The sequence below is a fragment of the Pelobates fuscus genome, chromosome 4 (assembly GCF_036172605.1).
Source record: "Pelobates fuscus isolate aPelFus1 chromosome 4, aPelFus1.pri, whole genome shotgun sequence".
Taxonomy (NCBI): Eukaryota; Metazoa; Chordata; class Amphibia; order Anura; family Pelobatidae; genus Pelobates; species Pelobates fuscus.
The window spans coordinates 257,076,847-257,095,730 of record NC_086320.1 but is presented as its reverse complement, the minus strand read 5'-3'; the positions used below and the strand labels follow the sequence as shown (position 1 = coordinate 257,095,730).

The following is an 18,884-nucleotide window of genomic DNA, read 5'->3' as shown; positions in this document are numbered from 1 at the left end:
TCAGAGCTTCTCAACAACTGTGTCATCATGAAGAGTTTGTACAAAGAACCCCTAGCACATTTATTGAACTATCAAGACAGGAAAGACAAATGGGAAGGAAAGACAGATTATTAGGGTCAAATGTTCCATTCACTTATTTCTACAGAGTGCTGCTCCCTTCTAAAATTGGCAGAAGAACACTAGTAGGAATTACACTTGACTGAGGAAGTATCACAAACTTCTTTTTTTTTGTGGTTGCCATGGTTATGGTCCCTTTTAGATAAAATTCTCTCATTTGCATTGCAAACAGTTAAATCACGGAAATACTTTTTAAACTGGACAATCAGAAAGCACGGGATCCAAGAAAAAAATCTTATGTTGCATGTTAGAAAATATTTTAATCTCATTTGAAAATATAATTGGTTTATACAACAAACACAAAATATTGCATGTAATAGAACACAAGAAATGGAAATATGAGTGTAATGGAGGCACCCACGAAGGGTTTGCGCACTAAAGATCAGATTGTGGTGAGGTCACATCTGAAATGCTAAATGTAGGCATAATTATCAGATTTGGAAACCGTCATCAGCTTAGCAGTGGTCAGTGCCTCACTATTTTAGACTAAATTTTGCAAGACAATTTTCAATTCACAACAGCTTAATGATTATAAACTAATTTCATTTTCTCTCATCACTCACTACCTTTCTACAAATTAGAGTCTATCCTCCAGGTCTCACACCTCATTTAATTTATAAATTTAAGGACAGGGTTTTTTTCACCTTTATTGTTAGAGTCAGATATTACACTATTCAGACATCCACAGCGTGACCCCCATATTGCTATAAGTGAGGTAAGTATGACAGGTGGGACCATAACTACCAAACATGAAAAACTAGTCACTGAGCAGCCATTGCTTCCCAGTCAATAGAAAGGGACCATCCCATGGTGATGAGACCTATACAAAAATGCATGGTACCTGCAATGGGTTTTTGGTGGGGGACTTTGCAAATAGTTTTTATTGAAAGATTTAAGTTTTTACAATAAAATGAACAATCAATATGAGATAAGTAAAATATTGACAACAACAAACAAACCGGGGTATAATGTAACAAATAGTTATCTGGAAGTTGCAAATTATTAACAAATCAAATGTAGAATAATATGGTACAAAATATAACAATGTATATATAACATTTTGGTCAGGTGGGGTCAAAAATTTAAGTTGTACTTCTGTCTGATGTCTTTTTCTCTGATATCCCATTCATATCTAAGGGTATGGGACGGTAACCTAAGCACAATTTCACATCTTATATTTTCAAACAATTGGTTAATAACTTCCTTAATATCCGGTGAGACCTCCAGTGACATGGAAGAGCCATAGCAGCTGAAATAAGAATATGGCCTAGGATTATGCGTTTATGTAAATTATCAGGCATCTTTTTGAACAAGCATAGTTCAAGTGTTAATGTAATTATGGAATCATCAATAAGGCTAATCAAAATAAGAATGTCATCCAGTAAGAATTCAGTTTAGGGTATGTCCACAGCATATAGCATAAGGAACCCACCTGACCACAATCTCTCACTTGTTGGTAGGTGAAAATTGTAGCTTATAAAGCTTGGAGATAGTGAAATACCACCTGTATAGAATCTTGCAGTGGGATTCCAAATGTGGCACGCACTGTGTTATGCCCCTTAAAGCTGATGTAGAACCTAACCATTCATTCAGCCCATATTCCTTACCCAATTCACTTTTCCCATTTAGTCATCGATTCAAACTTTTGTGTCACCAATCCAGCCAACAAACCATAGCATATGGAAATTGTCCATTTCCGAGCAGGGTCCGAGAAATAGATGATTTCATGTTTAGTTTATAATCACTCAGGCCCTGTCCGGAAAGGCCACACTAATCAATCACAGAGTCAATCATTATTTCATGTAATAATTCTTCTGAACTGTCCAAATCAAATTTAGCTTTCAGTTGAAAAAATGGGAGAAGTGTGTTAGAATTAAATTAATGTTCAATATGCATGAACGATTGATATGACCAGTAATCCGTGTTAAAATTGGGAATATCTATTTTCAGCACTGATATGGGAGATGCTTTAGACTACAATGAAGATGGTCTAAGTTTCCTATAAAAAACATTCCAAGCTTTATTCATAGTTTGGACAGAAACATGTTTGCTAAACATGGTTTTTGAGGGGAGGGCAGCCATAACACCTCTTTTATGAGATGTGCAAGAATCTTGGCTGCCTCCATCTCAAACCAGTGTGGACGATCAGAATCTAGAATAAATTTGATGGCAGCTGCGGCATTGATAGCGAGAAAATAATGAATGAAATCTGGCAAACCTATACCTCCACTAACCCTGGACTTTTGCAATATAGCCAGCTTGATTCTACTTGGTTTCTTATTACATAAAAACATAAAATGAACCTTTCTAAAAAAAAAGATAAAGGAGTACTAAAGTACAGTCATTTTAACAGAATTTAGTCTTTCTATCCAGGATATTTCGAGATCACACCATAATTTTTTTATTTTTTTTGGTGTGGGGCCTAAAACTAAATAATTGGGTTAGACTGATCTATCACTATCTACACCCTTATTCTCACCTGTGGCCATTGTCACGATTCCAGGAACCAAACATGCTAACACACACACAGAAAAGGTGCAGTACCGGACCTTAGAGTGGCCGGGCTAAGCACACAAAGAATAGTCAGGAGACAAGCTGAGTAAGGGGAAACAGAAGACAGAATAACGAGAAACAAGTCGAGGTCAAAGGGTAGGAGAAAGTCACAAAGTCAGATAAACAAGCCAGAGAGTACGTAACCAGAAACACAAGTTCAGTAGCAATACTAGCAAACAAAGACCACAACAGGGCAGAGAGGAACAGGAAAGTTAAGTATTTAAATCCATAGGTTAATTCTGATTGGATAATTTCCAATCAGAATTAACAATCACACGTGGGAGATATCTAGACCTCCCACTGTGATTGAAGCACTGTGCCTTTAACGCCGGGTCAGGTGGCTGACCCCGGCGTTTATTAAAATGGGCGGTCTCCCAGCGTGCAGCGTCATACATGCTGCCGCTGGGGGATGTTGAGGAAGACACGGGCGGCATCCGTGGCTGGAAGGATGCCACCCGCCAAGCGCACGCCAGGAAGGGGACCGCGGACGGCTGGAGGGTGAGTGCCGCGAGCGGACTGCAGCCTCCCCTTGCAGCTGCCCGCGGTATTCTGACAGCCAGTATGTGGGGCTTATTAAATAAAAACAGAGGGGAGCATCTTATTGTGGTCAGCAGATGGGGACTCTAATTCTAATAATTGAAGGGGAGACCTAGTGTCTCCCCAGCTCCCTACGATGAGCAGTGTGTGAGAGTTTTAATTCAAGAGTGGGGTTGACATGCAATTGAGAATAAAATAAGGATCTAATCACAAAACATTATGTAAAAAATCAAACATGGAATGCAGTAAAAATATTCCATGTGAATCATGCAAGGGCTCAGCTCAAAATGTGCTTACAAGGTTTGGAAACCTCTTATAAGGGCTTTCCCACACTATGCAACTTTCAAAGATCTATAATTGGTTGGTGTGACGAAAGCAACTTCGCCACTGTTTTTTGGAGGGGCCTGTTTGCCAGCCTCCTACCCCGTGACTATGGCCCCTGTGATAATCCTGGCTAAAATAATTTAAACAGGCTCTGTTCATGTGAGTTATGTACTTTTGTACTCCAGACAGAGAAACCGACCGTTAGCCCTAATTCTATGGAACTGTTTTGGGCATGGGGCAATGCTTGCGTTCGGTCAAAACTATGACTTCCAGGAAATTCCTGAACCAATCTGGGTGATTTTCGGACATGATGTTCACCTAGATCAAGGCTATTAGGGGAGTTGTGGTGTTTTGGGGGTGTTTTGGGGGTGTTTTGGGGGTGTTTTCCAGACTTTGTAAAAATTTATTTTTTTTTCTGCTTAGATTTAATTGAGTTAGTCCATTGTCTTTGTTAATTGTATCACAGAGAGAGGGGAGGGATTGTGCACACTGTATGGGAGTGTCTGAATGTAAACCTCTGTTTTTATTGGCTTGTACCTGGGCATAACCTTTGCTGTAAAACTTGTATAAAAGACCAGTGTGTGCCATTAAACTTTCTGTTCATGATTTACCCTCAATCTAGAGTCTTGTCTCTTATTGGGGGAAACTGCTACAAGGGATTGCTATGCTCTTTGTACTCCCTTGAATAATCACTAGTTCTTGTAAGAGCTGTTCCTGCTTCGCTCTCTGGAGGAAGAGAGGTTCACCCACTGGAACCTGGAGCCTTGTCGTAGGTCTAGGGTGGGTAGGAGATGGCGAGACCCCAACTAAGCTGCAGCGGTTTGTGGGGTCTGCAGTACTTATGGTGTCTGGAGAAGTGCTTGGAGCCCTCGGTAAGCACAAGGAGCATCTGTCGGCGGAGTTACCCAACTGGGGTACAGGAAGCTCTGTTACAGTTGCTTACAAACAAACCAATAAGGCCACTATGACTGGCATTCCATGTTGTAGCTCAAGTTGGAGCTGTATTTAAGAGTGTATACTTTTTATTTATTTTACTCTCCTATACTTTACGTATTACACTATTAGTTCACTTTCTTTGTTGTTGCATATGCCTCTAAGGACAGCTTAGGTGCTACACCTACCCTACAATTTTACCAGTCATTCTCCTGCAGAGTCTTCCCTGCCCAGTCCTTTTCCTATGCGGTCCCCCTGCCCAGCATTTCTCCTGCTCAGTCCCCTCTGAAGCCACACACTAACACTTGATAACTCATAGTGTCACTTCCGCTGCGGAAGAGAGTCAAAGAAATGGCTGTGCAGGGGAGGAGCACCTCAGCAGTGGAGCTGAGATTTGGGGTCTGCAAGTGCTGGTCTCCTCCCCCTCAATCTGTATGTGACATAGGACTTGAATGGAGCTGTGGCCCTGCTTTAAGGTAGGGAAAATTAAACAAATATTTTTTATAGTGGGCCTGTTTGTATGTACCTGCTTGTGCGTGTCTCTGTATGTGTGTGTCTGTGTTTAAGCCTGTCTGTTAATGGCAGTGTCTGTATATATACCTGCTGTCTGTGTATCCTGTCTGTGTAGTTATATATGTCAGTGTCTCAGTATGCCTGTCTGTGTGTAAGCCTGTACCTGAATCTGTGTATACTTCTGTACCTGTCTGAATTTGTTAATGCTTGTCTGTGCCTGTTTGAAATGCCTATCTGCTAATGTCTGTGTCTATGCATCCATCTGTGTGTACCTGTCTATGTCAGTGTATGTAGTTAGTGTGCCTATATTTGGCTTTAAATGCCTATGTATGCCTGCTTCAGTGTGTGTGTCTGCCTGTGTATGTAGCTATGCCTGACACTGCGTGTGCCATCCTGGGTGTTTGTGCACCTGTGTCTGTTTCATAATTATAATTAATTATTATTATTACACACACAACCCAGACACAATAACACTCACATTCAGGCAGTCCCACATATACACACAATTACTGTTAGCTAAATCCATACATTAATAACACACTCATTTAACCACCCCAAGCACACTCAGTCAAATCCCATACACAATCATACTCAGCCAACCCTTGCACAATCACACACAGCGATCACAGATTTCCCACTTAAGTCTATTGCTTAGGGAAGAGCAAGAAGAGCCAATGAGAGGGCCCGTCTTTGAATCCTGCAACGGGGCCCAGCTCATCTTAGTTAAGCTTATGAATGATAATATTAAATTATCAAAAGAATATACAGAGAGTTATTCATTAAAGCAACAATGGCCAAAAAATTAGAAGTGAATTTCAAATGTCTAAATTATCAAAATGAATAAAATAATTTTTCTAATACAACTATTTAAAACTGTATTTTAAAATTCACTTTACCCAGCAATTCTCATTTCAGAGAATAACCCGGACAGTGGTTTTTTTTAAAAGTTATTTTTAAAAAATTACTCAATATTTGGTCTTTGAAGGGCCCTGGATCTAATTATGTTTAACAGAGACTCCTCAGCGTTAGATTTTGCAGAAACTGAGGTCCCTTGAAAATCATCCACAATTTTTTTCACTCTGCCAAACTACTCCCCTTCAAGGTTCTGGACACTTATCTTTTAACGTACACCAATACAGATAACAGATTTACAGATAAAATGAGAAAAAGTAATAGGAAAAACAGGAGGAGCCCACTCTACCCTCTATTGGTCACTTTTGATCTGTGAATAAAAACAATACTTAGTGGCTGTCAATTAGCCATTAGTCATCTATTTTACCTATCAGTTACCTCTGTTTTTGGCACCAAAGGCAGGATACAGAATCACAAGTAAAAATGAACATGCTTGCTACTGCATGTTTTATTTGGGTTATGATTTGGTTACATTTTGGCTCAGTTTGGGAATTCAAACGATCATCCAATCAGCACATATTCAAATGAATTGCAGTTTGTAATGAAAAAGTCTCCAAGACTATTTTCTATTTAACACATTTGAGATCTCACTTGTGATATTATGGTGTGCACATAAACCCGCTATAATGTTTTTTTCATCCAAAGATCATGCTAACTCCCTCATAAAAAGTATAGACAAAAGTTGCTAGATCTACATTTATGGCACTGTCATTTAGAACAGCGACACAAGTCAAATACCTCATAATGACCTCCTTGACCTATTAGCTCACGTCAGATCCATTATCAACACAATACAAGGACACCTAGATACCTCTTTTTATTTTTTTTGCAATATAGCAGTCTGTATAAGATAGCTAATCTCTCTATTTCCTATCTACTAAATGATAAATCTTTGCACCATCTCCACTCTGCTAAAACAAAAGTGGATCAGGCTATATTGTTCACTGTAATGATATGATTGAGAATGTTGAATTAGCTATGAAATCCTGTCTTTTGGAAATTGCTTGTGTCCCGATAGCATCATAGCCATCCTAGCCATCATTATATAAACACGTACAAACATCTTCTGAAACCAAGCAAGAAGAAAGACATAAAAGGCTACTGTACCAGATTGACAGCACAATTACAAATATATTAAGAGTATAGTACATAAATTAGTTTAATCCACTGTATACATAAACACCTAGTCGTTAATACCCTATATATTTAAATATAGGTGTAGGGAATATATACTCCTCGGAAGGGTATAGTCAATGATACTTGGTGCTATCTCCTCAAAGATGGAAATCTTTCCCATTCAAGATAGTCAAACGGCACAAACACAATTTTGGAAAATAATACAGGTGTTGACAAATGTTGCAATCAATTTGACATGTTAAACTATTTATGTCTTGTATTTTGTACCACAGTGCGATTTTCACAATTATACCGGATTGCCCTGCTTACATGCTTGAGGGAGAAAGTCTGGATGGTTCATTCCTTGCAATCTGTTGGAGTTGTCCCAAACTTATACCCATATGCAGGACAGCGCTGCCCCTCCTGTCAGTCACTTGATGGAGTGTGGCTGAGCGGACCACAGTAGAGGATCTTCTAAATCCTCTACCTAGCCTGATAGGAAGCTTCTCACTGAGAGCAATGAGCAGCTTCCTGTCAGACTAAGTAGAGGAAACAGAAGATCCTACTGCATTCTGCTTGGCCACGCCACATGAAGGGAGGTCAGCAGTTACAGGGGGGAGAGACCACAAAGCATAAAGTGGGGACTGTGAGACACACGGAGGGTTGGGGAGCAAATAGAGACTCAGAGAGGCTGGGTGGACACAGGAGAGAAATAGACTTACAGAGGGGCTGATTGGGAGAAAGAAACCTACAAAGCTGCTGGGGGAGACACACAGATGGGCTGGGAAGGACAAACAGAGACACACAAAGGTGTTGGGGGAAAAAGAGACACATAAAGTTGGCAGTTTATATTTTGGGTGTGGAGGGTGCATGTAGCTGGTCTTGCCGAAGGTGCAAAATAGTTTTACTCTGACCCTTCCAATATAGCAAAAAAAAAAAAACATAGTGCCATTCAATTAAAAAAACAAAACAGAGCAATTCAATTTCCCTTTCATTTTTGTCTGAAAATAGCTCTGTTGGACCCTCCATTCTACTCACTTATCAGTGATATATTTCTCGATTTTAAACTTTTGATAGTCATAAACTAGACAAGTCTCAACATACCAATCTAACTCAATATTAAGTCATTCATTGTCACTAAAAGGCAAAAGAAACAGGTGGTGAAATCCAAAAATGATTCACTTGAAAATACCAATCAGATATTTTAACGATTACATTCAAGCATATTCAAATATGATATTCAACATAAACATTATTATACTCAGCATGATATTGATAGTAAACATTTTCTATTTAAAGGATCTGTATATATAGCCAACAGTGTCAGGTTTTGTACATTATCATTTCAAAATTTCAACATTTCTCATATAAATTCCCAAAGCTGATCATAGCAATATGGTACAGATTGACTCATAGTATTTTTATCTCTTGCAGAATTAGCCCAAGCACTCTTACAGATAATGCAATAAATGCTAGTGATTTTGCCATTGCTGGCAAATAACGACTAACGCTTCCAGACACTTAGTGGCTAGCTATAGCTTATTAGAATTAGGCTAAAGGCAGCACAAACTATTGCAAACATGCTAATAACCAGTGATGCACACCTGCTGCTTTCAAACACTCAGCACACTAATACATTAAAGGAACACTCCAAGCATCATAACCACTACAGTTTGCTGATCACTCCCAGGGTAATTAGTTAAGCTCTGCACTGCTTAGGAACATCCTGCTCTCCGGTTTTAGGAGTGGAGGTGGTGAGCTGAGACTGGTGGACACCAAGTAAATCAGCTCCAAAACAACCAGGGCGTTTGGAGTTCTTGTAGTTTTAATTTAATTAATATGAATAGCAATGATAAAACAGATTATTAATCTGAATATTTAACCCCTTCAGGACGGAGTCAATAGTGCACGTTCTGATCAAAACAAAACGTAAACAAAAACTGGAATTTGCGCTATATGTCTGTTCACCCGTAGTTCCCCTCTTTCATATTATATGCACCCACACTTATTATATATAATTTTGTTCAGGAGAAACAGGGCTTTAATTTATCATTAACTATTCATATATGGAACATAATTCATTATAAATAAAAATTTTTAAAAAAGTGAGAAAATAAGATTTTTTTTTAAATTTGTATTTCCGTCTGACATTTTAGCTGTGAATGTCATAATACTGTTAGGTTTTACTGCACAAAAATGCACATATTTGTAATCAGCGATGTCTCACGAGTACAACAGTATCCACCATTAACAGGTTTTATGGGGTTTTGGAAAGTTACAGGGTCAAATATAGAATGTTCCATTTTCAAAGAGAAATTTGCCAGATTGGTAATGTTACCTTTGAGATGGTGTGGTAGCCCAGCAATGAGAATTACCCCCACAATGGCATACCATTTGAAAAAGTAGACAACCAAAGGTATTGAAAGTGGGGTATGTTTAGTCTTTTTTAGTAGCCACTTAGTCACAAACACTGGCCAAAGTTAGCGTTCATATTTGTTTTTGTGTTAAAAAAGCAAAAAACTAATATTTGGCCAGTGTTTGTGACTAAGTGGCTACTAAGAAAGACTGGACATACCCCACTTGTAATACCTTGGGTTGTCTACTTTTGCAAATGGTATGCCATCATGAGGGTAATTCTCATTCCTGGGCTACCATACGCTCTCAAAGGCAACATAACAAATCTGGCAAATTTCAATGTCAAAAAAATGAAATGCAAGCCTCATATGTGACTCTCCAACTTTCCAAAACACCATGAAACCTGTACATGGGGGGTACTGTTATTCTCGGGAGACTTCACTAAACACAAATATTAGTGTTTTAAAACAGTAAAACATATTACAACAATAATATAGTCCATAAAAGTGCCGTTCGTTTGTAAAAAATACAAAAAACGTTACTTTTACTTAAAATATCATCGTTGAAATACAATTTACCAATTTAAAACACTAATATTTGGGTTCAGCGAAGTCTCCCGAGTAAAACAGTACCCCCCATGTACAGGTTTTATGTTGTCTTGGAGAGTTACAGGGTCAAATATAGTGCTTGTGAATTAAATTCTCTGCACTTTCTCCCTGTGTTGTCAGGTATGTCAATCAAATTTTAATTAATCAAATCACCTAATTATGTTAAAAGATTACTTAAATATACACGTCGAATTTTAATATATATGCATTTATAGGTATTTAAATTCTACGTGTATACTAATGTAATCTTTTATGTAATTATATGTATTTATCTATATATATATTTGCGGTTATTTGCATTTTATATATAGATAGATATATATATAGAATGTCATTCTAAGTGTATTTTGTTACCAATATATATATATTAATAACAAAATACAGTTAGAATGAAATGACATATGTATATATAATTGATATTAAATTTTGTTTCAATATTTTATTTATTAATTTTATTATTTTATTTATTTATTATTGTAATTATAGGTATTTATATATATAATATGTGTATATATCTATTATATATATAATATATGTATATTATATATATGTAATGTCATTCTAAGTGTATTTTAATACTAATATATGTACTTATATTAGTATTAAAATACACTATGTATGACGTTAAATACATATAATATACATATATTATATATATAATAGATATATACACATATTATATATATATATATAAATACGTATAATTACAATAATAAATAAATTAATAAAATGTATTTTATTTTATAACATGTTTCATTATTTTTTTTTTACAGATCCCACCAGCAGGGGGACTGTCTGATATTTTAGACAGTCCCCCTGCTGGCAGATCCACAGCCAGCTATAGGGGGCCATGTGATCGCTCTTTGAGAGCGATCACATGGCCCCCGGGGGCCTGATTTGCCGTGGGGGGGCTGCCTGGGCTGTGAGGCAGTCCTCCCGAAGCGGAGCGCCGGTAACGTAAGTATACCGGGCGCTCCAGGGCTCAAAGCCGTTACGGCGTTCTATGCCTGTCAGGGTACCTGAGGCCTCTACCTCTAAGGGAGGTAGAGACTTGGTGGTGTATCCGTCCAGGCGAGCTGTCTCCTCCGTTCCTCGCGGTTCATCCAGTCACTTAAACACCGGCCGCGAGGAATCCACGTCCTTTTCTAGCAGGACGCTCAATACGTGACGTCATGACGCTAGCACGAGCAATCTGTCACTCAAGTGTCCGATATCCAATCGGCACTTGTCAGAGGCGTGATTTCCATCCAGAACCAGGGTATTTAAGCTTACTCCTTACTTCAGCTCATTGCCCTGTCGTGGTTCTAGCTTGTCTAGTCACTCAGTGCTCTGGTTTTCTAGTTTGCTCTATTGGTTTTGACTCGGCTCGTTGTACTACCCTGTTTCTCTGTTATCCCTTGACCCGACTTGTCTCTCGCTTATCTGTCTTCTCGTTCCCTCGACCTCGGCTTGCCTCTGACTATTCTTTACTCTCGGTACGTTAGTCCGGCCATTCTAAGGCCCGGTATACGTACCTTTCCACTCTTTGTACTCTGCGTGTTGGATCCCTGTCCCGATCCTGACATTACGACAGGGCCAATGGATCCTGCAGGTACAAACAGTCAGCTTGGTTCTTCGGATCCCAGGTTTGACGCCATGGAACATAGGATGGATCAGATGGCTTTGGCACTACAGGCACTTTTGTCTCGTGCTAGTAATCCACCTGAGGAGACACGTACTCCTTCTATCTCTCCTGCAGTCTCAGGTCTAGAGGTAGCCACTGTAGGTGCTTCTTCCCGTATTACCCCACCAGTACGTTATGGCGGGTCACCGGAGAAGTGTCGTGGCTTTCTAAACCAGATTAGCATCCATTTCGAACTACAACCCCGCTCTTATCCTACAGATAGAGCAAAGGTTGGATTTATTATTACTCTGCTCATTGAAAAAGCTTTGAGATGGGCCAATCCTTTATGGGAGAATGATAATCCACTCGTCTATAATTATAATGCCTTTGTAGCTGCGTTTAGAAGAACTTTTGACCCTCCTGGCAGAAAGGTCAATGCAGCTAGATTAATGTTGCGCCTTAAACAGGACAATCGAACACTTGTGGATTATGCACTAGAGTTCAGATCCTTGGCGGCAGAAGTTAAGTGGAACGAACAGGCTTATATAGATGTGTTTCTGAATGGGTTATCAGATGTAATTCTTGACGAGGTCGCTACTAGAGAACTCCCTGAAAATTTGGAGGATTTAATTTCTTTTATATCTCGTATTGATGAACGCTTAAGAGAGAGGCAGAACACTCGAGATAGGACCCGTAGACCCTCCTTTAAACTAGCGCCTACCTTTCAAATCTCTGAGTTCGAAGACTTACGTATTCCTGAACCTATGCAGATAGGCAGTACTCATCTCACTGAAAGGGAGAGACAGTACAGGAGAAGGGAGGGTTTATGTATGTATTGTGGAGTCAGGGGTCATTTACGCCTAAATTGTCCCAATCGTTCGGGAAACGCTCGCACCTAAGTTCCTCTAGAGGACAGGCCTTGGGTGTTTCTACTTTGTCCTCTATTCACAACTACAAGGAGCTCAGGCTTGTGTTACCCGTTTCTTTAAAGTGGGAGAAGGGAGTAGTTAAGACTATGGCACTAATCGATTCTGGAGCTGCTGAGAGCTTTATAGATCAGGGTTTTGCTGCCAAGCATGCTATTCCATCCCAGTTAAAAGAGACACCTCTGGCTGTTGAGGCCATCGATGGTAGACCGTTACTTGAGCCTGTTATTTTTCATGAGACCATACCGATTAACTTGACTGTTGGCATCCTGCATAAAGAGGATATATCCTTGATGCTCATTTCTTCTCCGTCTATTCCCATAGTTCTGGGGTACTCCTGGCTGAGGAGACACAACCCTATTATTAATTGGGAATCAGGGGAGATAGTTTCGTGGGGAGAGAATTGTCAAGAAAAATGCTTGCGGAAGGTCTTACCTCTTGGATTAACTAATACATCGAATACCTCTGACAATCCTACAGAGACACAAATTCCGCCTCAGTATCTAGATTTAAAGGCAGTATTTGACAAAAAGAAAGCCGATACCTTACCCCCACACAGGTCCTTTGATTGCAAAATTAACCTACTCCCTGGTACCATGCCTCCCAGAGGTCATGTATACCCATTATCTATAAAGGAGAACTCAGTCCTAGAGGAATATATTCACGAGAATTTAGACAAGGGATTCATCAGGAGGTCCTCCTCCCCTGCCGGGGCTGGATTTTTTTTTGTTAAAAAGAAAGATGGTTCTTTGAGACCTTGTATTGATTATCGAGGCTTGAATAAGATAACCATTAAAAATGCCTACCCGATTCCCTTGATCACCGAACTCTTCGATCGTTTGAAGGGCTCTACAATTTTCACCAAGTTAGACCTCAGAGGGGCATATAACTTGGTGAGAATCCAGCAGGGACATGAGTGGATGACGGCATTCAATACTCGATATGGCCACTATGAATATACTGTCATGCCTTTTGGGTTATGCAATGCACCAGCAGTATTCCAAGATCTGATTAATGAGGTTCTTAGGGAATTTCAGCAAGAGTGCGTCATTGTATACCTAGATGATATACTCATTCATTCTAGTGACATTGAGATTCATCACAAACAAGTCAGGAGGGTTTTGCACAAGCTTCTCCAGCATGGCTTGTACTGCAAGTTGGAGAAATGTAGCTTTGATCAAACCCAGGTAACCTTTCTCGGCTATGTGATCTCTGGGGAGGGATTTAAGATGGATCCGGATAAGCTCCAATCCATTCTAGAGTGGTCTTTACCCACAGGTCTTAAAGCCATACAGAGATTTATTGGTTTTTCCAATTATTATAGGCGCTTTATTAAGGGCTATTCTTCCATTATTGCACCTATCACTAACATGACCAAACAGGGGGCTGACACTAAGAATTGGACTACTGAAGCTCTCCTTGCGTTCAAGACTCTCAAGGAGCTTTTCGCTTCCGCTCCAATTTTAGTTCACCCTGACACTTCTCTGCCATTTTTGCTCGAGGTAGACGCATCAGAGACTGGTTTAGGTGCTGTTCTATCTCAAAGGTTGGGTGTTGATAAACCATTACATCCATGTGGATTTTTCTCTAAAAAATTGACCGGTACTGAAAGCAGGTATGACATTGGTGACAGAGAATTACTAGCGGTTATCAAGGCTTTGAAAGAATGGAGACATTTATTGGAAGGTACATTACATCCTGTTACCATCCTGACAGACCACAAAAACTTGTCTTATATCGGAGAGGCCAAGCGTCTGTCCTCCAGGCAGGCTCGTTGGTCGTTGTTTCTTACCCATTTCAATTACGTTCTGACTTACAGACCTGGGTCAAAGAATTCTAAAGCCGATGCGCTATCTCGCCAATATGAACCCTCTGCTTCAGTTGAACCACTTTTGTCTTCCATTGTACCCAAATGCAATATTATTGCTAATACCAGTCTCAAAATTCATTCCCCGCTACTTGACCAGATCTTGAAGTCACAACATCTAGCTCCCGGAAACACTCCTGAGGGAAGAAACTTTGTTCCTCCTGAACTTCAACTGGAGCTCTTACAATGTTTTCATGAAAGTAAAATAGCTGGTCATCCTGGTATTCGCAAGACGTACTCTCTGATATCCAAGGATTTCTGGTGGCCTTCACTTCGTAAGGATATTGAGGAGTTCGTCGCAGCTTGTGAGACTTGTGCCAAGACTAAACTATCTCATGCATCCCCATGTGGCCTGTTACACCCCTTGGACATTCCTGAGAAACCTTGGTCCTGTTTGTCCATTGACTTTATCGTTGATTTGCCTGCTTCCAAAAGACAGACTGTTATTCTCACGGTGGTGGATAGATTTACCAAGATGGCCCATTTCGTGCCATTACCTAAACTTCCGACTTCCCCTGAATTGGCGGAGATTTTTGCGAGAGAAGTTTTTCGCCTACATGGGATCCCTTCAGAGATTGTTTCTGATAGAGGTTCTCAATTTGTCTCACGTTTCTGGAGATCCTTTTGTTCTCAAATGGGCATCAAATTGAACTTTTCCTCTGCCTATCACCCTCAGTCTAACGGAGCTGCTGAACGTACTAATCAAAAGATCGAACAGTATCTGCGTTGCTTTGTTTCCGAACACCAGGACGATTGGGTCGGTCTGATTCCTTGGGCGGAGTTCGCACACAATAACCTTGTTTGCGATTCAACTCGCTCTAGCCCTTTCTTCATGAACTATGGCTTTCATCCTTCGATTTTTCCTTCGGTTTCCTCTTCTCAGGGGATACCGTCGGTTGATGATCATGTCGCCAACCTGAAGAAATTATGGGATCAGACTCGACAAATTCTATTACATAGTTCCTCGCTGTTCAAAAAACACGCTGACAAACATAGAAGAGCGGCTCCTGTTTTTGTTCCTGGGGATAGGGTATGGTTGAGTACTAAGAATATTCGCCTAAAAGTTCCGTCCATGAAATTTGCTCCTCGTTACATAGGTCCTTACAGGGTTCTCACTCGTATCAATCCGGTTGCGTATCGCCTTGCTCTGCCACCTGCCTTACGCATTCCTAACTCTTTTCATGTCTCCTTGTTGAAACCCCTCATTTGCAACAAATTCTCCTCTAAGGTCTCCTCGCCTCGTCCTGTTCAGGTGGAGGGTCGGGAGGAGTACGAGGTCAGCTCCATCATTGACTCCAGAATTTCAAGGGGAAAATTGCAATATCTGGTCAACTGGAGGGGATATGGTCCTGAGGAGAGGAGTTGGGTACCTCAGGAGGACGTCCATGCTTCTCGCCTTCGCAGAGCATTTCACCTTCGCTTCCCATCTCGCCCCGGTTCATTCCGCCCGGTGGGCGTATCTGAGAGGGGGGGTACTGTCAGGGTACCTGAGGCCTCTACCTCTAAGGGAGGTAGAGACTTGGTGGTGTATCCGTCCAGGCGAGCTGTCTCCTCCGTTCCTCGCGGTTCATCCAGTCACTTAAACACCGGCCGCGAGGAATCCACGTCCTTTTCTAGCAGGATGCTCAATACGTGACGTCATGACGCTAGCACGAGCAATCTGTCACTCAAGTGTCCGATATCCAATCGGCACTTGTCAGAGGCGTGATTTCCATCCAGAACCAGGGTATTTAAGCTTACTCCTTACTTCAGCTCATTGCCCTGTCGTGGTTCTAGCTTGTCTAGTCACTCAGTGCTCTGGTTTTCTAGTTTGCTCTATTGGTTTTGACTCGGCTCGTTGTACTACCCTGTTTCTCTGTTATCCCTTGACCCGGCTTGTCTCTCGCTTATCTGTCTTCTCGTTCCCTCGACCTCGGCTTGCCTCTGACTATTCTTTACTCTCGGTACGTTAGTCCGGCCATTCTAAGGCCCGGTATACGTACCTTTCCACTCTTTGTACTCTGCGTGTTGGATCCCTGTCCCGATCCTGACAATGCCGTCGCAACGGCTTTAAAGGCCACTTAAAGCGCGACGGCATAGAACGTCGTAACGGCGTTAAGGGATTAAATACATCAGTGTTCCAAGTGATAAAACAAATATACAACTATTGTTTCAATCACAATGTAAATTCCACATTTATGACTTTTATTATTCTGTTTTATTTGTTTAATCGAAAATGAGCACTACCGTATTCATTCTAGAAGTACCACTATGATCAACACTTACTGTTACCCTATTAACTTCTGAAATTTAAACAGATTCTGGAGAATCATTTGAACTAAACACTTCCCTATTACTCTATATGGGTCATGCATAACATCTGATTCGTAATTGTCTCAAAATCTATTATATATGTTAAATGGTGAATTCACACCCATTTCTAGCAAATGTAGTTATATCATATCATTGTGTAATTATTGAACATATGCTCTAGATATGAAATAACATAACAGCATATGTGGCATATACTGTACAAGATATGTAATGAATAAATAAAACAAATAAAATAGCAAAATAATTCTTACCTTGATGAATTGATGGCTCTTGAAAACATTGCAGCACAAGTTCAAAATTAGGAACTTAAAAGTTGGCCCCATTGAATATCATCTGATATCTTTTATTTTAGCTTGGTTTTTCCTTGCTGTCTAATACTGTAGCACTTGTGCCATACAGGAAGGAGAAAAGGTATTTGCTTACTCTCTTACACTATTTTCATATTCCCTCCCACCCAACAAAAGACAAACCTGTTTTTCTAGGTAAACACCAGGTAATTTCACATACTATGCAGGTTAAAGTAAAGAGACTGCAGCTGGAAAGTGGAAAGGACTTGATGCTTTGGGATTGCAGGAGGTTGTTATAAAATTGTCTGACAAGATGATTGTAACCAGGATAGGTAGATGATATAGTGGGTTGTCATCTGTGAACTGGAACAAATTTTCCAGTGCGTCTAACAGTCATTACAAGGAAGAAAAAACAGAAGCACTGGACATTTAAGAGCTATTAATGGCACTACGTAATGTTTTAAAGCTAGGATTAGGCTGCTATTTTCAAAGGTACAACACAAAATGCTTCACTAATCAAATGTGACATTTTATGATATATTATAAACTAATAATGCTGCTAGAAAAATGCTCTAAAAAAAACTAAAACATAACTATAAATGTCTCTTGGCTCATGAAATACAAAAATAATTAATAAAAAAAAAAAGACCAAACATTTTTTCTTTTTGATGTCATATGGTGGGTACTCAGAACAAAAAGTAGGAGAAAACCATAATTCTTCACCTCTAGTGAGACAAAAAGATACCTTATTTTTGTGTGTTATGAAAAGTAATGTGTTAATATATTTTTTTATTTAATATGCATGGATAGCACATTATTTAATTATCTAAGCAAAAAAAGATCTTTGTGTTGATTCCTGCAGTTGACCATGTTCCCAAAATATATGTGCAGCAAAAAAATTACCAGGAGGGAAATAACAAAAGTACACAACACAAATGGCTAAACTTGTGCACAGAAGAAAAATGTGTTTTGTCCATAGCAATCGGTCGTAAAACTGCATATCTTTCTTGTGGAGTTTCGGTTTAGTTGAAATTTCATCCATGCAAACGTTTAAGGAAGAATCAGATTCGGATGAACCCAAATACGTTCATTTTGTGGCACCACAGATGGAACTCTGAACCACGAAATCAACAAAACAGCTTGTTCATTGCCTGTATCATTTGTTTTATGATTCATCTATATGGCAATTTGGAGTTGCAAAATTTGTACAAATCGCTAATCGGCCAAAATTTAGACAAAATTCAGCTGAAACCCAAAGCACAACACTGCAAATAACTATAAATAATACAAGATTTTAGTGAAGACATTACATGTCTGGTATAGAAAGTGCAGCCCAAGTACCTAGAGAAAGTGAAATCTATCTTACGCAAGTGCAGTATCCCACACATCCCATATGACAAGGTAAGAGTAAGGTAATAAATACTACATATTGTGCTTTCTTAACACAGATCGCATTTTCTACACTTACTTGGGCTGGATTTGCATTATGGTGTAATTTAATGTATAATAAAAGTAAGAGAGTGCAAAAGAGTCTTATAAACACTATATAGAATTATAAAATTATGTAAAATTCAATAATATCTATAAAAACATATCTATAAAAGTTTTGTTTTGATCTTAAATGCAGCCATACACATAAGAAATCCCTTTTAAATTTTGCATCAGTAATCAGTAATAACTTGCAAGTTTTTTAGTTTAATTATTAATTTGTTTATTCATTGTTTATTCATTTTTTTGCAACACAAACTTTTTTTTGTTTTTAAATTATTATAATAATGCTATTTTATATAGATATATCCTATTAGATCCAGAAAATAATTATCCATTGAGACTTGAACCAGCATAGTACTTAATTTCATGCATGCATGCACACATGTACTAATCGATTTCAGATACAGATTTTCTCTGACATAATAATAG

The 18,884-nt window shown here is 39.4% G+C and overlaps 1 protein-coding gene across 1 annotated transcript in view; it reads right to left on the bottom strand.

The window, feature by feature from the left end:
- The window catches only part of ITPRID1 (ITPR interacting domain containing 1), a 189,093-nt gene extending 171,933 nt beyond the window's left edge, over positions 1-17,160 (bottom strand). The window contains exon 1 of the mRNA XM_063452060.1: positions 16,929-17,160. The gene's annotated coding sequence lies outside the window, so the exon portion shown is untranslated. The remainder of the gene's footprint in view (positions 1-16,928) is intronic.
- Positions 17,161-18,884: the final 1,724 nt, after the last annotated feature.